This window comes from Cuculus canorus, chromosome Z (assembly GCF_017976375.1).
Source record: "Cuculus canorus isolate bCucCan1 chromosome Z, bCucCan1.pri, whole genome shotgun sequence".
Classification (NCBI taxonomy): domain Eukaryota; kingdom Metazoa; phylum Chordata; class Aves; order Cuculiformes; family Cuculidae; genus Cuculus; species Cuculus canorus.
The window spans coordinates 29,802,341-29,815,993 of record NC_071441.1 but is presented as its reverse complement, the minus strand read 5'-3'; the positions used below and the strand labels follow the sequence as shown (position 1 = coordinate 29,815,993).

The following is a 13,653-nucleotide window of genomic DNA, read 5'->3' as shown; positions in this document are numbered from 1 at the left end:
CAGTAGGCTCGATGTGAGTCAGCAGTGTGCCCTAGCAGCCAAGAGTGCAAACAGCATCCTGGGTGCATCAAAAACTGCAAAACCAGCCACTCAAAAGAGGTGATTATACTACCCTATTTAGCCTTGATGCAGCTTCTACCTAGATTCCCGTGTGCAGTTCTTGGCCCCACCCACCTTTAAAAAGGGTGTGAAGGTACCTGAATACATCCAGAGGAGGACAAGAAAGCTGCTGAAAGGGCTGGAAGGCATGTCCTGTGAGAAGTGGCTAAGGGCTTTGAGTTTGTCAAGTTTGGAGAAAAGAATGCTGAGGGGCAACCTCATTGATCTCTATAGCTTCCTGAGCAGGGAAAGTGTAGATGGAGGTGCTGATCTCTTTCCCTACTGATCCCAGTGTGGGGATGTGTGGGAATGGCTCAAAGCTGTGTCAGAAGAGATTAAAACTTGACATGAGGAAACATGTCTATACCAAATGGGTGGTTGAACACTTGAACAGGCTTCCTCAAGAAGTGGTCGATGTCCCATGCCTGTTAATGCCCTAAAAAGAGGCAATTGGACAACAGCCTTTATAATATTCCTTAAGCTTTGGTCAGCCCTTGAAGTAGTTAGGCAGCTGGACTAGATGATCCTCGTAGGCCTTTTCCAACTGGATATCAATTCTTTTCCTCTCCTCTCCTCTCCTCTCCTCTCCTCTCCTCTCCTCTCCTCTCCTCTCCTCTCCTCTCCTCTCCTCTCCTCTCCTCACTTCTCTTCATTTAGAATTTAAACTAGAAAGTAATGAAAGTGGACAAAGACATAAGAAGGAGTAGAGCAAGTGATCCTGTGAGTGGAAAGGCAGGAGATAGTACCGCATATGGCTACTGAAAAATACACAGTGAAAATTAGATTTTGGTCTTGATGTGGCATGCTATGTTTTTCTTAGCACCACATTTATTTATCCTCATGGTAACCTTGGGTATGTGACATTCTGCAAAATTAGGCCAGTAAAATTATTGATGGAAGACAGTCTTAAAATACTGTAATTAAGCAAAGTATTTACTGTACGTGCACAATATTTCTATTTCTCTTTGATGCGTACATTGGATTTGTATGGCAAACTTTTGGTAGCAGGGAGGCTACAGGAGTGAATTCTGTAAGAAAGTACCAAAATCTCACCCTGTGTCCACAAAAGTCAGTGCTGGTCCACTCCAAGATGGAACCACCACTGGCCAAGGCCTAGCCAATCAGCAATGGTGGTAGCGCTTCTCTGATAACATATTTAAGAAGGGGGGGGGTGTGGGGTGCGGAGAATGGGTATTACTACACAAAGCAATTGCAGTTGGAAAGAGAAGCAAGAATGTGTGAAAGAAACAGCCCTGCAGACATCTAGGTCACTGAAGATGGAGGAGGAGATGCTCCACTTGCCAGAGCAGAGATTCCCCAGCACTCTGTAATGAAGACCATAGTGAGGCAGGCTGTCCCACTGCAAACTATGGAGGTTCGAGGTGGAGCAGATAACCTGCAGTACATGGAGGACCCCATGCCCAAATGTGTGGATGTGCCTGAAGGAGGCTGTGACCCTGTGGGAAGCCCACAGAGGAGCAGGACCTGTGGATTTGTGAAGAGAGAGGAGCCCATGCTGGACCAGGTTTGTGGGCTGGATTTGTGACCCCACAAGGGATCCACAGTGGACCAGTCTGTTCCTGAAGGACTACACCCTGTAGAAGATACCTATGCTGCAGCAGCTCCTGAAAGACAGCACCCTGATAGAATTACCTGTGCAGGAGCACTTGGTAAAGAAGTGCAGCGTGTAGGAAGGATTCATGTTGGAGAAGTTCATGCAGGACTGACTTCTGTAGGAGGGACCTTATGTTGAATGAGGGGTAGAATGTGAAGAGTCCTTGTCCTGCGAAGGAAGGAGCAGCAGAGACAACATGTGATGAACTGACCACAACTCACACTCTTCATCCCTCCATGCACCTGTTAGGAGGAGGTGGAGAAAATCAGGAGTAAAATCAAGACCAAGAAGAAGGAAAGGGTGAGGACAAGGTGTTTTAAGATTTACGTTTTGTTTTGCATTATCCTACTCTGATTTGATTCGTAGTTAACTAAATTAATTTTCCCCAAGTCAAGTCTGGTTTGCCTGTGGCAGTAATTACGTCTTAGCTCCTCTGTCCTTCTGAGAACAGGAGTGTTAGAATGGCTTTGGTGGACAATTGCATCCAGCCATGGTCAACCCACCATAATTCTGTATTGTTATTACTGTGATCACCATGTAATTTTTTGTTTTGAGTTCCTGCTTTGAGTTTATTTCAGTACCACCAGACTGTGACAACTTGGACTGATTTTCTATGCTCCGTGGAAAGAATAAAGTTCTCCATGGAAAGAATAAGATGCTAATGGAGAAAAGGAGAAAGTGTGAGAGGATTTTAGGGTATAGGGAATATGTTACTGAAACTTAGATGGAGAAAGAAGAGGATGGTTTTCAGGAAGAATAAAGAGAAATTAAATAATTTGGCTTGCACCAAATAGATAAGAGGTGAAACTGAAATTGGCAGAGGATCTCAGAGAGTTTTTTCCTGTGAATAAGAAACACAGAGGAGAAGTAAATACAGCAGAATCATGCCAGACTGACACTGAAGCAGCAAAGAGAAGAGAATCCACAGGAAGGGCTGGACAGGAAGAATGAAGCATGCTTTGTAAAACAAGTGGACCAATGAGCAAATGAGATGGCTATGGAGTAGAGATTGCATTTTTGTAAAGGAAGATACAGTGAAATGAGAAGTGGACAGTTCCATGCAGGGCAGAGTACTGCCCAGGGCAAATACCAGGCCTGGGAGAACAGATGAAAACTAAATCACCCAAGATAAAGCACCCAGAAGAGTGTTGAATAAGTATACAACCTTCCAGTCTCGACACTCCAATGCTGTGATAAAATAACCTGTCGAATCCACTAGTAAGGTGTAAATTTTATTGACAGGTATATGGAGTTGATGATAACCTACTCTAAGCGACACTAATGTGTTCAGTGGCAGAGGTCTGTGTGGTGAATCCAACAGCTTTTATGAGAGATAGTCATCAATAAGAAATCACATGAAAGGATTTTGTTTTACAGTATGATTTTTAAAATTATGCACTCACATATGCAAAAACTTCAGAGCAAGAAAGTACCAACATTGTACATTTATGAAAATGGTCTGCATTGTTTCAAATTAATCCCTGTATGATAGTCTCATTTTAATTTTCTTTCTTTTCTTCTATATAGAAACTTGACTTCAATAAATTTAAAAGGTATATCTGCATAGAGATAAATGAGGTAGGACTATCTGCTTTAAAATTTCTGACTCATTAATGGAAGAAGATGGAAGTGTGAGCTGAACAAGGCAGATATTCTGTAACACCAAAACCAAATATGCACTAAACAAGAAGACAGCTTCCCATATCAGGTCATCCATTACATATTCACCATTTTCAAGATATCTGATGTAAGACACTGAAATCTGACTCTTAGAAATGATTGTTACTTCTCAGTGGAATTCTATGGGAGCTTTGCTGATTGTGTAAGATCTGTGTAATTATATTCTGAAAAAAAAATTTGAATTTGTCAAGTTCTATCTATAAATAGTAGCATATCACTTGTTTTCAACAGTTATTTTCTTCAGCTGGAAGAAGATAGAATTTCATTGTCACTTTTCAGAGGTGTTGTAAAATTATAAAAACTATGAAACATGAGCTGTGAGCAACTCATATCTCCTGATGTCCTCTAATACTTGACGTTGCCCCTGTTTTCATAGTGGAAGATCTCTCTGCACCCACTGCCAAGAGTAATTTAATAGTGCTTGTTTTCAGTGAACTAATCCAAAGGGAGTTCCCAGCTTTCATTGTGGTATGTTAGCAGGGTCCTTCTAAGCAAAAGACTTCCTCTGTATCTGGTGCTTTGTTGGTTTCCTTCAAAGCCAAATTTTGAAAATTACATCATCTTTGTGCCAAAATACAATTTGGTTTTGACACAATTGTTAACTACACTGTGCTGACTATGGACTACTGCACACTAATTTTTTATATTCAGTGGTATGTTTACAACTTGATATATAGTTTTAAAGTACACTTATTTTCCTGAAACCAATTTTAAGCCCTTCTTTTTGCCAGGGTGGTCTGCTTTAGGCGTTTCCACATCAGTGGTTTTGCCTGGATCATGAGTGAATTTTGCTAGACTCCTCTCAGCCTGCAAGCTGAACTCCCTGTAGGTGAAACTAAACCATAAAATGTGCATGAAGGTCCAAGAACACCTAGAGTACTCCAGCCACTAATAGGCATTCAGGTCAACAGCCAAAGCCAGTCTGAAAGAAAACTTCCGAACTATACATGGATATTGGCTCTCTACATGTCTGTTCTTGATGGGCTACCCTAATTACTAATACCAGCATAGCCTTTGCTTTCAGCCTTCTAAAACTGATGTCCAGCTTACAAATTTTCCACTGATTTCTTCTAGTTTGTGGTCATCCTGAGGAGTAGAGGGAAAAAATGCAGGCGTTTCACATCAGGATCTATATTAAGCAACTAAGAAGTTGTATCATTCACCTTCACGTATTTCTACCTATTTCTGATGGTGCTGACTCAACCCACTTCTGTAGAGTGGAAGAATTTATTCTAGGCTAAGATCTGGCAAGAGTTTAAAAAATCTACAAAATGATGATCCAGAGAGATTAAGGTTATTTCTAAACCAATAAATTAAAATGTACTCAGTTTTATACCTACAGTTATCTGGTGCAGAATAGTTCAAATCTATGCTAATAAATTCTCTGAGCTGCTATGTCTCTGTGGCTGTTGTGCTCTGGTAGAGAAAGTTATCATGTCCTTCTCGAGGCAAGACGTTCTCTGAATCAAACCCACTACTTTTACTTTTGTGCTTTTACTGTATTTGTTTGAGATTCCAGAAATCAAAGGTCCAGAATTGTAAAACACATAAGACTGGAAACTATGTAAAGAGAGGAATGGGGGCTAGCAATTTCTGCACGTTCTCAATCCAGTAAAAAATCAATGGCAATTTTATATGAAATTTTTAGTACAGGAGTAGTGAAGGAGACAAATCATGAGCTCATCTGATTATTCTACCAAAAAAATTACTTAGAACTATATGTCAAGATTTCAGGTGTATTCTCTTTGGGCTGATTTGTACCTTTGGAATGTGATTGGCAGCTACTTTGATTTCCTGTAACGATCTGAAATTTTAAAATATCCTGAACAAAACTAGAAGGAGAAGATGAAGTAAGGACAATAATACATAGTTTTATTTCCTGGCCTGTGTTTAGAACAAAGATTTTGCAACAGAGGTTTGCTTTTCTTTTCAGAGTAATGGCAATGTAGATGTTCATCCCCATTCATTTATAAACTTTATATTGTAGCAAGTAGGAAGTCACTGAAAAGTATTTATCTACTGTGTTCTCTTGAAAGCAAAATAAACATGTTGACCTTCAATTCTTCCCCCTTTTAGCTTTCTTCTTATCAGAGGATGTCAGCATTTAGCACAAGGACAAACGCCTGCGTTTTTGTGAGGAATGTAGACAATGCTGTCATGAAACAAATAGCCTCTACGAGGAAAAAAATTGAAGCCTTTCAAAAGGCTTAACGTGTAAAAGAAACAGTTTCAGTGAACCCATCACAGTATGTCAAACGTCTGAACAAGAGGGGAAAAAAAACCTTTGGAGAAACAGATTTCATGTTCTCCTGAATTGCAGTTTGCACTGAAGAACTGAATACACGTCAGAGATAAAATTTTAAAATAATCTTTCTTCTAATGCAATATGGAATTTCCTCTGTAATCTAATTATGTCACTTATTTTCTTAATTATACCTGATGTTTAGCTAAGGTGTGGTACACAGACTGAAAGCTGAAGCCAGTCACCTTAAAGAATCATGAGCTGAGTGCTTGGTATGTTTTTTTTTCCTACAGCATATCTCTGACTGACAACATAATTTTACGTAGGATTCTTTTTTTCCCCTTACTTCATTATAATTAAGGTAACATACCATCTGAAATAACTTTTAAATGTAATAATTCAAAAAGTAATAATAAATATAATGTGTGCTGTTCTGTTGGGATAAGGGTATTTCCCACTTACACAATCTGGGAAAGTAATTGCATGGGTTTAAAGCTACAGAAGATTCAATGTTCCTGTCATAGCTTTTGCCTGTAAAATTTGCTGTTGATTCTCCCCAGTTATATCCTTTTATGGGTCCAAATTTCTGAATATCTGGTGAAATTTCTTAGGGTCAGTGTATGATAGCTGTGATACTAGAGACTGTACTTCATTCATTATTCTAATTCAAATACCGTGTAAAGTGTATAATTATCTCAGTTGAACAGATCAGCAATTATACACAAAATAAAGTAAATAATATTTTAAATAAATGAATTGTGATCCTTCCTTTTTCCTTGGCTAAAAATGAAATTACTATAATTAAAGTTTTCTTTACAGCCCATTTATCTTTCAACAGCACAATAGATTGTCTGTGAGAAATGAAGAGCATAAAATGTCTTTACCAGTAGAACTGGAAAAAAGATAAGAGAGTTGCCCTGAATCTGATCATGACTGCTCTTCAATGATCTCATAACACTCAATGGGTATTGGGACAACTGCATCCATGAGGTAAACTGTTTCACTGTTGAATCATTCCTATATATCTCCTGTTAGTTCAGTATGAACTCAAACGTTGCAGACTTTATCAGCTCCTACTCTTTCCATCTTTAGAACTGGGCTAAAAACTGCTTTTAAGGATTGTCAGGGTCAATTAGTAAGACTGTTGAAAACCAGGTAGGTGTATTCTTACACAAAGCTTTAGTAATTTTCCACACTGAATATATTCTTATTTTTTAAAAGTCCAAGGTTATTCTTTCTTTTAATGTGTGTTTTATCATACACTTTGATATGAATAGTTTACTTTCCCTTATACTTAAGTTCCATATAACTTATCTTTGACCTATCTCCCAAAAGGATTTCTGGGGCTTAAAACAGGTAGCGTAAATTTTTCTTTATAGAACTTAAGTGAAAATAATAAGAAAGAGGTGATGCTTTTTTATGTTAGTGGCATCTAGCTTCCAATATCTTCTGTAATGTTTCCTAGCTATTTTATACATTGGCCATCGAAAGACGCCCAATATAAATTCATTCATTACCTACTATTCTTTTCACAGGAAGAAGAAAGCTATTAATCATTAATGGAGAATGAAATCACCATTGGAGATGATCTTTAATAGATCTAGACTGTTTATACTTCTTCAAGTCATGGTATTTGGAAGAGTAACCCCTCTGTCTTTCTTCTACAGGGCAAGTTCTGCAAGTCATGTTTGGGAAGAGAAGCAGAACTTTCAGTTACATTCTGCATCCTGTCATGTGAAATGAATATGTCACCAAACACAGTCTCCAGACAAATTCTTTTCTTCCCCCAAACAGTGATGGCCTTCTTGAGAAGAAAAGAGCCACAATATCCCCCACCAGGCCATGAAACTTCACCTGATGCCTCTTGTCGATGTGTTTTTCTGTCTGAAGCGTTATTTCCTTTAATTTTCTTTCTCATACACTCAGATACTATTAAGTATCTATTGACATAAAAGAGCTTACTTTGGCTCTATGACCCGTCAGTTTCTTTGTCACACTACTACCTTTACCAGTAATATATGCTCTGAACATATTCCAGTTCAGCAGAGTTTTTTGGGTGTCTTAATAATTTTTTTCTTCTTCTAATGTGAGTAAGAGATAGAACATCCATATTTATCTTTGTATTTATGTTATTATTGGCACTAGTAGTCCAGGCTTGATATAACTTCAAATCCTAAGCAAACTTGCTCAGGTTTTAATAAAACCTTAGAAAAATTAACAGAATCGTAGTCTTCACTGAAACAGCACTGTGAGCAAAGTTTGATTTCCAACAATGTGGATATGATAAAGTAGTTAAGTGTTTGGGTAGGAAGATAGTTTTCTGATATATAAGATGGCGTGGGTCTTCTTTTTCTTTTATGGTGTCTTACCAGAATAAATGTCTCTGGTTCTTTTCTGTTTAATAGCAGAACTATTTGTAGAGACTCATATTTTGAAGTGATATAACACAAGCTTTGGCAGTTAGAAAGAAATCCTGTAAATCAAACCAGGATTTTTTCAGAAAATGTGGTTGGTGGGTCAAAATGAACATTTTTCACTTAATCCTAGACATCAGTTTTGGCAAAGATGGAATTTTTATTTAGAAACAGACACCTACTATATAACCATTTATGACACTCCCCTGGGATGTGGGACTGTACCTACAGTGAACTTAAGACAGCTCAGAAAACACATGCAAACATAAAATGCTCTTTAATTAATTGCTCCTGGTTGCTAGTAGGCTGCTAGCAGGCTGCTAGCATGTTGATTGTAATGATCCACATTGTTTTCAATGCAGTTTAACTTCCAGCTATTCACCAATCCATAGAGAAAAAAAGATGTTAAGTTTAGAAAGTATTTCACTGTTACATAGCCACAGAATAATGAAGTTGAAAGGGAGCTGTGGAAAAAATATCCTGTCCAAGTGTTGCTCAAAGCAGAGCTGACTTATATCAAGTTTCTCAAGAGCATGTCCAGTCAAGTCCCAGCATTTCCAAAGCTTGTGATTCCACAACTTCTGAGGGTTTGCCAATCCTCATGTTGAATAAATTTCCTTTATACATTTAATCAAAATTTCCCCTGTAGTATATCTTTATAATATAACTAGAGCAGCAGCTGAGATAAATGGGAACAGTCAGGTGTATGCAGATCATCTATGTGGTGAAGATATATGAACAACTTATAAAACTTTTGGTTTATATTTCTGAACAAAGTACAACTTTCAATGTTCTTTCATACAGTAAAATGCTAGATTCTAAGAATCATTCAAATTAGAGAGCACCTCAGGAGGCCTGTTGTCTAACTGCCTGCTCAAATCAGGGTCTATGAATTCCGGATGGGTTGCTCAGTGCTTTGTTCAGTTGGGTCCTGGAAACACTCAAAGGACAGAAAAGCCACCATGTCCTTCTAGGCAACCCATTTCACTGCTTAATTAGTCTCATTGGGAAAAATCCCTTCTCTATGTGTGACTGTTGCCTCTTGTTCTGACTCATACTCCTAGGTCCTGTGTTGAAGTCCGTGCAGTTGGGTGAGAGGCTCCTGAGGTAGTAGGTGCCAGGAAGGAAACTTCCACAGAACACCTTAAGGGAAGTAAGAGGTGTTCCACTAAGAAGATGGTATGGCCAACAGCCTGGATGAAGTGTCTCTACACAAATACACGCAGCTTGGGCAACAAACAAGGAATTGGAATCTACTGTGCTCCTAAGAAGCTATGACCTGATTGCTATTACTGAAACTTAGTGGAACGAATCCCGTGACTGGAATGTGGCTACCTATGGCTACAGGCCCTTCAGAAGGGATAAACTGGGAAGGAGGGGTGGAGACGTTGCCCTCTGTGTCAGGAAATGGATAGAGTGTGAAGAGCTGTCCCTGAAGAAAAACCACAAACAGGTCGAAAGCTTATGAGTGAGAATAAAAGACTAAGACAACAAAGGGAACCTTGTTATTGGTGTGTACTACAGGCCACCTGATCAAGGAGAGGCTTCCAATGAAGCCTTCTTCCACCAGCTACAGAAGGCTTCACAGTCGCAAGTTCTCATCCTGTTGGGTGTCTTCAACCACCCTGGCATCTCCTGGAAGACTAGCATGGCAAGCTGTAGGCAATCCAGGAGGCTCCTGGAGTGCATAATTTTTTCATCCAGGTAATAGACACCCCTACCTGACAGGATACAATACTGGACCTCATGGTCACCAGTGCAAGTGTGCCCAGATGTAGGAAATCAGGTGGGGAAGGGAGAAGACCAGCATGGCTGGTGATCAAACTGAATAGCAAGAGGGAACTGCACAGGCAGTGCAAGCAGGGAATCTGGGAAGAGTATAGGGGCACTGCCTGGTTGTGTAGGGGTGAGGTCAGGAAGACCAAGGCGCAGCTGGAGCTCAACTTGGCAAGGGAAGCAAAGGCTAACTAGAAGGGCTTCTACAGGTACATCAATCAGAAAACGAAGGTTAAAGAAAGCAGACCCCCCACTGATGGTTGAAAATGGTGACCTTGTATCAACAGACAAGGAGGAGGCTGTGGTACTCGACAAGATTTTTGCCTAAGTCTTCACTGGCAGTTGCTCTCTTCACCCTTCCTGGGACAATGGGCAAAAAGATAGGGACCACTGGGCTGAAGCCTCTCTCACAGTAGGGGAAGATCATGTTCGTGGCCACCTGAGGAACCTGAACCTGATCCTGATCTAGTGAACCTGAACCTGATCTAGTGAGGTGCCATAAGTTTATGGCTATGTGTTATATATGGCTTATATATAACTTATATATAACTTATATGGCTATGCTATAAGTCTATGGCACCTCACTAGATGAATCTCAAAGTCCTGAGGGAATTGGCCGATATGCTTGCCAAGCCATTCTCCATGATATTTGAAAAGACATCACAGTCAGGAGAAGTCTCTGATGACTAGAAGAAGGGTAAGAGGGGTAGAAAGATGACCCTATGAACTACTGACCTCTCAGCCTCACCTCTGTGCCTGGGAAGATCATGGAACAGATCCTCCTAAAAGCTATGCTAAAGCATATGGAGGACAAGGAGGTGATTAGTGGCAGCCAGCATGGCTTCACCAAAGGCAAGTCCTGTATGACAAACCTAGGAGCTCTCTATGATGGGGTAACCACATCAGTAGATACAGGAAAACCAACAGATGCAAGTGGCCTTCCTATAGGCCATAACATCTCAACTTGCAGTTGCCGATTTTGTGGGAGACTATGCTGAACACCTTGTTGAAGTCAAAGTAGATGGCATCCATTCTCTCTTCACACACAAATACAATTATTTCATTACAGAAAGAAACTAGGCTGTTCAGGCATGATTTACCTCTGGTATTTCTAGGTTAACTTTTCATAGATATTCTCCTCTCCTTCATATATCCAGAAATGTGTGCCAAAAGGGCTCAGCCCATTATTTTCCCAGAGACTGAAGCAAGGCTGACCAGCCTGGACTTTGGATCATTCTTTTGTCGTGTTTTAAAGGTGAATGTAATATTTGACTTCCTGTAGGTGCAAGAAACACTTCCTAGTCTCCATGACATTTCACAGATGACAGGGAGCAGTTTTGAAAGGCTATCAGGCAACACTGTCAACGTCTTCAGATGCAAGTTGGGCTTGCATGGCTACATTCCTGCCTTGCTTCTCACTCAATACTGGCAGATCCTGTCCTGCTTGAACCCTGACTTTAGATACAAAGTGCTGAAAGGCCATACTGATGAAGACTAAGGCGAAGAAGATTTTGATTATCTGTGCCTTATCTTTAGGCATTTTCACTGGAATAATCCACCTGTTCAGCACTGGGTCCACATTTGCATTGTTAATTTTTTTCATTGTAGTAGTGACAGCAGCTTTTTTAATGCTCTTCATATCTCTTGCAATTTTCAACTCAAAGGGAATCTTGGGTTTTCTACATATGTGGGAAACAGTTCTACAATGATCCTTTCTAGCCTGTTATCATTTCCACCTTTTAAAATCTGTTTGGTATTTAAGCTCAGTCATGCATTCCATGTCTAGTCAAGCCAGTCTCCTGAATAATCCATACATTTTCCTGAGTTTCATGTCAAGGCTGCCATTGATTATCTCATCCCCAACAATTACTTCATCATTTGTAAGCAGCAGGCCCTGGACAGCCACTGTTACTTCCTGGTTCATGTAGCTTCTATCATAAGCAGTTGCTCAGACCACACTCCAACATCCCTGACCCCTGTAATGATTGTGGCTTTGCACCAGATATCAGAGAGGCTAATGTCTCCAGTGAACTAGGGAATGATGATAAAGAGACTTCGAGTTTCCTAAACAGTAACTCTGTCCACTTCCTCATTTCATAGGGTAGTTGGCAACAAACTCTCACCACAAAACTGCCTTCCCTGTTCTCTCTTCTCATGATGACCCATATAGTGTTGGCCAGCCTTCTGCTAATTCCATAGGGTAGCCTGATGCAATCAAGCTGTCTACTGACATGAAGAAAATTTCTCCTTCTGCTATTCCCTCCCTGTCTTGCCTGGGAAGTTTTTGACTATACATTACAGAGGTAAAACCATCCGACCTGTTGAGGCATCCCACTGTTACTGCAATATTATAGTTCTGCACCCTCTTTGCAACTTCTGTTTGTTTCTTTGTCTACTTTTCCCCAACATTTTTTTCATAATCTGAGTTGTGTAAATGACAAGTGTCTTAATAAGTGCATAAAAACTACTACTTTATTATTATTATTATTACTACTACTGAGAATTAGTGTTCAATCATAATAACATTTTACTTTCTGAGTCCATAATTGTGGTTAATGCTGAACACATCTGTTTTCATATTTACTATTATACACTGAAAAAATAGTTAAATTAATACCAGTTGGTGCTAAAGTCTCTAGTGAATAGACTAACATTCCTAACATTTTTAAGGACTCCTTGTTGCTAATAAACTGTTATCAGTGCAGGGCATTACAGAAATTATTCTAGTCATGCATAGACACTCTGAGTGTGCTGGGAAGGCTCAGGGCTATGAATTTAAACATGGACAGGCAAACATTTAAACAGGCAGGCAAAAAAACACAGAAAGAGCTCAGGTGTTTTATTGACAAATATTAAATACGTAGTATTACAGCAGGAAAGATGTGGATTATTCCTAACTGAACAATGGGAGACCATATTAATTATCTTGTAAGTTATTTCATGAGCTCATTTGTCTGTCTCTCACATGGAAAATATTTCATGTTTATTGATGGTGTAGTTATTAGCTACATATCTATCAGTCTTACTGCTAGACAATTAACTAAGTTGTTTATGTCTGAGTTCAAAGGTAAATGTCGTAGACTAGTTAAAAGGCAATTAGGAGTTGTTAACATGGCCGTGCTGATATCTAAGCACTTCTAAAAGAAATTTAAGCTCTGCATGGTTAGATCTGTCTTAACATGTGTATGTCACCTACTGCAGATTCTTTCAGGCAGGTCTCTGGCATGTTCTCTACACTCTGCTATGAACAGCCTCCTGATAGGTGACATGCATGTACTTGGCAGGTGTTTCTAGATATGAAGGAGAATAGAAATGGCCTGTGCCTTCTTTTAACATGCAAAGATCTGAAAATTAATTCAAAGAACAACCCCCCCACACACACTGTACGAAGTAAACTATTAATAAGGCAACAGGGTTCAGGCAACATCTAAGTTAGTTGATTTACTCCTTCTCCTTGGTATGCTTATAAAAATATAAGCCATATGCTTAATTACATTTTTTCTTCTGTGCTGACAGGTGCTTTCTTTATCCTTTTTTATATCACCATTCTAACAAGTGTAAACAAATCCCCCCACTCCTTAGAGATCTCATCTATTTCGTCAGTCCCAAAAGCTCTTTTTAGTTCATTTTATACAACTTCCACTTATGCTACAGAAGGTTCCAGCTTAAAAGTAGTCAATGTCACACTTTAATCAATTGCAAGGATCACTGCTAAGTCCTCTAAGACTTGATTCTCTTGTCCTTACAATTGCTTGGACCGAATATTCTGTTTTCACAATACTGCTAGCTCTTACTGCCTCAAGGAGTACAGGACACTGTGGCAGAGA

General features: G+C 39.5%; 1 protein-coding gene across 1 annotated transcript in view; it reads right to left on the bottom strand.

Moving 5' to 3' along the window:
• Positions 1-13,653, bottom strand: part of LOC104058407 (TLE family member 4, transcriptional corepressor) — a 296,638-nt gene that overhangs the window by 26,653 nt on the left and 256,332 nt on the right. The gene's annotated exons all lie outside the window — the stretch shown is intronic.